At 42.8% G+C, this 8075-nt stretch overlaps 1 protein-coding gene across 1 annotated transcript in view; it reads left to right on the top strand.

Moving 5' to 3' along the window:
* Positions 1–8075, top strand: part of LOC114666580 (zona pellucida sperm-binding protein 3-like) — a 515374-nt gene that overhangs the window by 343384 nt on the left and 163915 nt on the right. The gene's annotated exons all lie outside the window — the stretch shown is intronic.

Raw genomic sequence — 8075 nt, 5'->3', positions numbered from 1 at the left:
CTTTTAATTTGAGATAAACACCACAATGGTGATGTGCTCTGTTCACAAGTGAAGATAACGGTGATTGTAGAATTCATCAACGGATTGTTAGAGCTGGGGAAGTTTTACAATATTATTATTGACTGTACTAGTAAAGCCGGAGCCGAGTTTATGGAGAATGCCTTTCATTTACTGGTCACTTTTTATGTGGATCCTCACTTTTAGAGAGTAAGTGTGTGGAGTGACCAATGGAGCCAGAGTGTGGGTAGATGCAGCTAAAAAGAGTTTCCTGTGCAAGATCATTTTAAAAAACTGGGGAGCTCAATATTGTAGGGAAGAACCTGGAGTTGAGCAAAACCTAGATTTTCAGGAAGGACACCACTGGGAGACACTGGAGAGATTATACATAGGGTGGTCAGGAATTCACAGAAGATCCCGAAGACCCAGAGTGTCCAGCTTAGCGTGGTGGTGCTGCATCTCTCACCATGACACACAGATGGAGAGCAAGGGGAAGAAGTGAGGTATTGGTCTCTCAGAATGAACTTGGCTGCCTGCATTTAGGCACCTGATTATTATTTAGCAACTTTATTCAGCAGTATATGCAACCTGGCTGAGAAACACAGAGAGAGAGAAAGAGAATGAGAGAGGGGGAATAAGAGAGAGAGAGAGAGAGAGAATGAGAGAGATAACGAGAGAGAGAGACAGAGAGAGAGAATGAGAGAAAGAAAATGAGAGAGAGAGGGAGAGACAGAGAGAGACAGACAGAGAGAGAGGGAGAGACAGAGAGAGAGAATGAGAGACACAGACAGAGAGAATGAGAGAGAGAGAGCTGCTGCACAGGACAAACCTCATCAGGGCCTAAGTGACCATATCTGCAGCTACCTGGTGGGACTGGTGTCCTTGATTTCAGTGCTAAGTGTTTGTGTCCCATCTCTGCTACCTAATGGTGGACCGCTTGAGAGAGAAAGGGTGTCAATCCTGAGCAATTTTTCACTCATACTAATAAGGAGACAGAGATTTAATAATAACAACTACGCAGCATAATTATGTATTGATAGGTGAACACTTCCTGAAAGACACAGTTGTCCAAATGGGGTGGGTTTGAGGATACGACTGTAGGTGAATGAAAAGATGGAACTCTGGAGAGGGCAACATACAATTGTCTGTGACTGACAATTGGAGGACCGCCATTGCACGCTCATTCAGCGATTCACATCCGCAACAAACAAACTGTTTTACACGCTGCATACAGCAATTCACATCCGCGACAAACATGATTTTTCTTAGATGGTCCTGTCACGTTCACCCTCGCACTCAAAGCATACACACTGCCTGGTCATGTGCCCGCTCGCGAGAGCAACTCACAGAGACCCGCCCACCAACTGTAAGACCATGGGATACCCCTCACAAACTGTTTTACACGCTGCATACAGTGATTTACATCGAAGCATACACACTGCCTGGTCATGTGCTCAGTCGCAAGAGCAACTCACGGAGACCCGCCCACCAACTCTAAGACTATGGGATACCTCTCACAAACTGTTTTACATGCTGCATACAGCGATTCACATCCGCGACAAACAAACTGTTTTACACACCACATACAGCGATTCACATCTGCGACAAACATGCTTATTCTTAGGAGGTCCTGCCGCGTCCACCCTCGTTCTCGAAGCATACATACTGCCTGGTCATGTGCCCGCTCGCAAGAGCAACTCACAGAGACCCACCCAGCAACTCTAAGACCATGGGATACCCCTCGCAAACTGTTTTACACGCTGCATACAGCAATTCACATCTGCGACAAACATGCCTCCTCTTAGATGGTCCTGCCATGTCCACCCTCGTTCTCGAAGCATACAGACCACCTGGTCATGTGCCCGCTCGCAAGAGCAACTCACGGAGACCCACCCATCAACTCTAAGATCATGGCGTGTAAAACAGTTTGCGATGGTGGACGCGGTCGTGCATCGTAACCGAAAAGAATAATGAAAAGTCAACATGGCTCAGAGGTGCATGTGGAGTGTAGCAGAGACAAACGCGAATGATGCCCTGTTTTGTGAGTTGCTGCATCCGAGTTGGTGGGCGTGGCTCTGCGAGTTGTCATCATATCCAATGGTCTTAGAGTTGGTGGGCGTGGCTCCGTCCTGCGTGCTCCATGGGTGTCTTGCTCGCTGGCTGCTTAGTGAATTATATATATAAACTTGAAATACCTGTCTTTGAAAAAAAGAACTCAAAACTTAGGGAGCAATGAGGGGTTACACATTCTCTAGCTACAAGACAAGAAGTAATGTGAGTAAAATAAAGTAGTGTGACAGCTAATGACAATAAATAAATAAACATATTATCAAGACCATTTAGTCCAGGTCAGGGGCTCAGATGGCTGGGGTCTTTTCTTAATGCATTAAGTGCAGGGTGGGAGACAACTCTGGATATTGTACTAGTCCATCGTAGGGCCCATTCATACACATGCATCCATACTCACTCACACTACATTATATTAAAAAGCAGGAATATTAATGGATCATTTAAATAGGTGTTATGCATCATTTCCAAGAAACACAAACACATTAAAAGTCAAGAACAGAAACACCATTACAGCCAATATTTCAAAAATGTTGATAAAGACACACTGTCCTTGATTTAGCCCTCTGCTCCACAGTTTAAAATTACAAACCAAACAATTCAGATGTGATTAAAGTGCACATTGCAGACTTTCATTGAAGGGGATTTGCATACATTTGGGTCACAGCATGTAGGAATGACAACACTTTTTCTACATAGTCCTCCCATTTCAGGGCACCATAATGTTTGGACACAGCAATGGCAGATCTATCACAATACAATACAATTCCATACAATTTATTTTGTATAGCCCAAAATCACACAAGGAATGCCGCAATGGGTTTTAACAGTCCCTGCCTTTTGACATCCCCCCAGCCTTGACTCTCTAAGAAGACAAGGAAAAACTCCCTCAAAAAATGGAAGAAACCTTGAGAAAGGCAGTTCAAGGAGAGATCCCTTTCCCGGTAGGTTGGGCTTGCAGTGGGTGTCAAAAAAAAGGGGGTAAATACAATAAAATACATAGAACAGAACACAAGTGTACAAAAGTCTGAGCACGCTGTCTGTTGCGTCATCACGTTCACAGGTTATGCATGAGCGTGCGCACGTGTTATTTCTGTATCTCATTTGCAGAAAACGCTGTACTTTCAGGAGTCTGCATGTAGCCGCATTTATTTATTTATTTGTTTATTGACTTTGTGTGCGTCTGTTTGATGTAAGTTACGCTTTGCCGTTTATTTTATTAGAAATAATTTTCTGCAAGTAATGGTAACGCTCGTAAGGTTGTTTTACTAACATGTTTAGACAACCTTTAATGTCAAAGTGTGTTCAGTTTAACGTTAAAAACTGTATAAGTACATTCAGAAATGTTGCTTCTTTACTAATATATAAGAGCTTCAAGAAAACAGACTTGGTAATAGTTGTTTAAGTAGTGATTTGTTCGAGTCTGTACAGTGCTAATGCATTTGTTAAGTTTTATTTAGTGCCTTTTGCCAACGACAGCACGTCATGGCGCTCTGTTAATTTCTACTGCCATCTACTAACCTTTTTGGGCATCACCTGTTTTAGCTTTCTCTGAGCCTTTATTTTTATGAGTTATTTTATGTTATTGTATTTGTTCTGTTTCAGAAACGACAAATAAATATTTATCTGCAAATAAACATTTATCTCTACAAAGCCATTGCAACGATTTCTTCCTTTGCAACATTCAACAGTTAATTAAGATCTTTCTACCTTAATTCTGGTCTGCCTCATCCTTCTTATCAGGGATTAGGATTTGTTGTCACATACACACACCAGTTTGACGCACGCACTGTTTAACAACAAGTAATTCTCAATACAATAGAAATATTACAAGTACTACAAGGATTAAAGCTGTCATATTTAGTTCTTTGTTGCATATCCCTTGGATGCAATGACTGCTTGAAGTCTACAATTCATCAACATCAGCAGGTGCGGAGGATCTTGTCTGGTGATGCTTTGCAAAGCCTCTAATGCAGCCATCTTCAGCTCCTGTTCATGTTTTGGGGGGGCTTGTCACCTAAATTTCTTTCTTCTGCATATTGAAGATCTGCTCAATATGATTTAAATTGGGTGACTGACATGGCCATTCAAGAATTTTCCATTTTTTAGCTTTGAAAAACTCCTGTGTCGCCTTAGCAGTATGTTTGGATCATTATGTTATTTTAGGATGAAGCACCGTCCAGTGAGTTTGGGGGCATTTACTGGAACTTGAGCAGATCAGATGTTTCTCTGCACCGCAGAGTTCATTTGTGACTGCAGTCAACAGCTCTATCATCAATGAAGAGAAGTGTGCCAGGACCTGTGTCAGCCATACACACCCAAGCCATAACACCCCCACCACCATGTTTAACAGATGAGGTGGTCTGCTTTGGATCTTGGGCAGGTCCTTTATGTCTCCATACTTTGCTCTTGCCATCACTCTGAGGTTCATCTATGTCTCGTCTTTCCACAAGACCTTTTCAGAGAATTCTACAGGCTCTTTTCAGTCCTTTGTCACAAACTGTAATTTGGCCATCCTGTTTTTGTGGTTTGTATTTTTCAGTGTGTCCTCTGAATTTCTGTTCATGAAGTCTTCTGCAGACAGTCGTCTCTGACGCACACACACATCTGCCTCCTGAAGACTGTTTCTGGTCTGTCACAGAAGCATTTGGGGCTTTTCCTTTACCATAGTGAGGATTCCTCTGTCCTCAGCAGTGGTGGTCTTCCTTGGCCTACCAGTCCCTTTGTGACTACTGAGCTCACCAGTGTCTTTCTTCTTAATGATATTCTAGACCATTGATTTAGTTCATCCTCTGCTTTTACTGATGTCTCTAGTGATTTGATTCTTATTTTTCAGCCTCATAATGGCTTCTTTGACTTTCATTGGCACAGCTCTTGTCCTCCTGTTGAACAATGACAATGACAGACTCCAAAGGGTAGAAGCAAGCCGAGGTATCTTATGAAGCAATGAAACCCACCTGAGGAATCACAAACACCTCACATTATGGTGCCCTGAAATGGGGGGACCATGTAGAAAATGTTTTGTCATTTCTATCATGCATGTAAATCCCCTTAAATGAAAGTCTGCAATGTGCATTTGAATTACATCTGAATTGATTGATTTGTAATTTTAAACTGTGGAGCAGTAGGGTAAAACAAGGAAAAAGGTGTCATTGTCCTAAACATTACGGAAGGCACTGTATATGCCAGTCAGGGCTGGCACCAGGTAAAGATCTATACGGGGGCATCTGAAATTCTAAAGGGTGGTGACTTTTCAGTTAAAATGGAACATTTACAACTGGCTAAGTGAAACTTTAATTTCACTTTATTAATTTATAATTTATTTATTTTTCTTATATTAGGGGGCTCTGCCCCCTGCTTGCTTCGCTCGCCCACCCCCGGGTTTGGTTTACCGGATATACAATTTAAAGAGATTGTTAGTTTCATGGGAATTGTTACATATGCATTATCCATCCATCCATCCATTTTCCAACCCGCTGAATCCGAACACAGGGTCACGGGGGTCTGCTGGAGCCAATCCCAGCCAACACAGGGCACAAGGCAGGAAACAATCCTGGGCAGGGTGCCAACCCACCGCAGGACACATATGCATTATTTTCACTTTTATTTTAAAACCTTTGTAAAAGCAATACTTTATTTCTGGCCCCGGGAGTGGTTACATCTCTTTCACACAGGAGTTATAATGCTGCTCACGTTGTGAATGGGGTGCAGCTGAATGCATGCTAAAGAGATGCCGTCGGATCATCTGCTGTCTTTCTGATGCTGGTGAGCTGCCTGTTCTGCTTGTCTCATTGCCCGATCATTTTAAAGGCTGTACAGCAGCAGTCCTTTTGCCACTTCGCGTCTCTGTCGCTCGCGTTGTGAAGGGAGGGTTTGGGTGGCAAGGGTTAGGTTGGCTGAATGCACGCTAAGGAGAAGCAGTCTGATCATTGGCAGGGTTTTTGCTGCTGGTGAGCTGCGTGTTTTGCTTGTCTCTTGTCGTTGTTTTAAGAGTTGCTGGGAGCACATGAAGCATGTCTGCCAACAGAAATCCAACAGCTGCTAGGTTAGATGTCCGTGGACTTGTTTTAAATGATGTCTCACTGCCTTGTCTCACGTGACGTTGTAAAAACAATACTTGTCCTTTATTTCCGACCCCGGGCGTGGTTAAAAACTCTTTCTCAGGACGTATAATGCTGCTCATGTTGTCGGGGTGGGGGGCAGCTGAACGCATGCTAAGGAGGTGCCGTCGGATCATCTGCTGTCTTTCTACTGTTGCGCAGCTATCAGTCTTCTGTGCTGTACTCTGCCCTCCCTCAATCGGACGTAACAGTCACTTAAAACAAAAAAGGCTTCAACCTGGCTGGGATGCTACAATACTTTCGAATTTTACTGCTTTCATATTCTTTACCTTTCTCTGCATGTGTATCGTGTCATCGTTTGTTTGAGCCTTTCGAATTCCACTGCCTTCATAATCTCTTATATGCCTTTTTTTCTCTCCAACGCTTTTGGGTCTCTTTTCTCCGCGCTGCTCTTTCTTCTTCACTTAACGTATTGTCCTTATATTGTTTATATGTGCTGAGAGCACAGGATATGTGTGTGCTACGTGCCTTTACATGACTGAGTGCTCTTATGTGATATTGTTTGCATCTCGCGGGTCTTTTAAGTGTCTTCCGAGAACTTCCAAGAAGATCACGTCGCGTTGCCCTGCTTTTCCTTTCCAGAATTTTTTTTTATAATAGAGAGATTTACTTCATTACAATTTGTCTGAAGAAGGGGCCGGAGTGACCTCAAAAGCTTGCATATTGTAATCTTTTTAGTTAGTTAGCCAATAAAAGGGGTCATTTTGCTTGACTTCTCACTACATCCATAATGGCTGACATGGTACAACACCCTAGTACTACTGTCAGCCACAATAAACAGTGAAGTAACAATAAATACTATGCTATTACACAATCAGTCCAGTTCTTTATTTAATTGATATTTCATTATGCTTTTAATAACCTGTGTTCAAACAAAGTGGAATGTCATAGTCTCTTGGATTTCCTCCAACATTCATCTTCCTTAGCAAATCCATGCATTAGAACAACATGACGTGTGGAGGAGGAAGGACTGACCAGCACACGTGTAGCAGTTAATGGATGTTGGAAGCTCTTTCTGTTAATTAGTTCTTTTGTGACAGGACTGGACAAACTGACTGCGACGTCGAGTGACACACTTGAACATCCTCTTAACTGTTGTTTTCTAGATTGTGAACTAGGACTTGTTTAACGATAAGATTGCATTCTTGGCAACTCATTTTGCCCATTTTTTGCTCAGTTTTCTATTTCTTTTTTTTTTTAATAAATCCCAATTTGTAAAAATTCTTTGTGCACAAGCTGGGGATTTCCTATCATCTTCCCTTTTTTTGCTCTATTTTGGGATGTTTCATATTGTTTTCTCTCTGTTTGAGGCCTGCTAGGCCGAAGCCTATTGGTCATAGTTGTAAGTAAGCTGGACCGGGTGTCTTCTGGCCTCAGCTTTGTGCCTGTATTTTGGATCCTTACGCCCATTTTAAGCTCGAGACTCCACATCACAATAGGTACATTCTAATAAACATTTACAAAACTCAGTTTTCTCATTTCAAACACTGACACCACAACACAGAAACTGCCAAACAACAACTTGCTTTATTAAGCTAAAAAGCAGAAACCTGCAGGTACATGGAGTCCCTGGGACCGAGTTTGAGATCCACTGTGTTTGACTGCTGTAGGAGGAGAACGGGGATCCCAGGCGGATCGGAGGCTGTTCCATTATCCAACTGGGAGGCCAACATGACGACCAATGGGACAAGGCAATAAATCTGTGCCCATCTGGTATGTTTTAAGGGACAAACTGAGAAGAAATGAGGATCAGTTTGGGTTTCCTCCCCCTTACACTAGGTGGCAGTGGTCCTCGTATGGTAAACCCAATCTTGACCCCTGCAGGGGTGCTTGGGAGTCTGGAAGTGCTGGTCTGTCGAGGTTGATAAGAGGGCGCTGTTGGGTGTGAAC

Source organism: Erpetoichthys calabaricus, chromosome 1, assembly GCF_900747795.2.
Source record: "Erpetoichthys calabaricus chromosome 1, fErpCal1.3, whole genome shotgun sequence".
In the NCBI taxonomy this organism is placed as follows: domain Eukaryota; kingdom Metazoa; phylum Chordata; class Cladistia; order Polypteriformes; family Polypteridae; genus Erpetoichthys; species Erpetoichthys calabaricus.
Note: the sequence above shows the minus strand (reverse complement) of the source record. Positions and strands in the feature narration are given on the sequence as shown.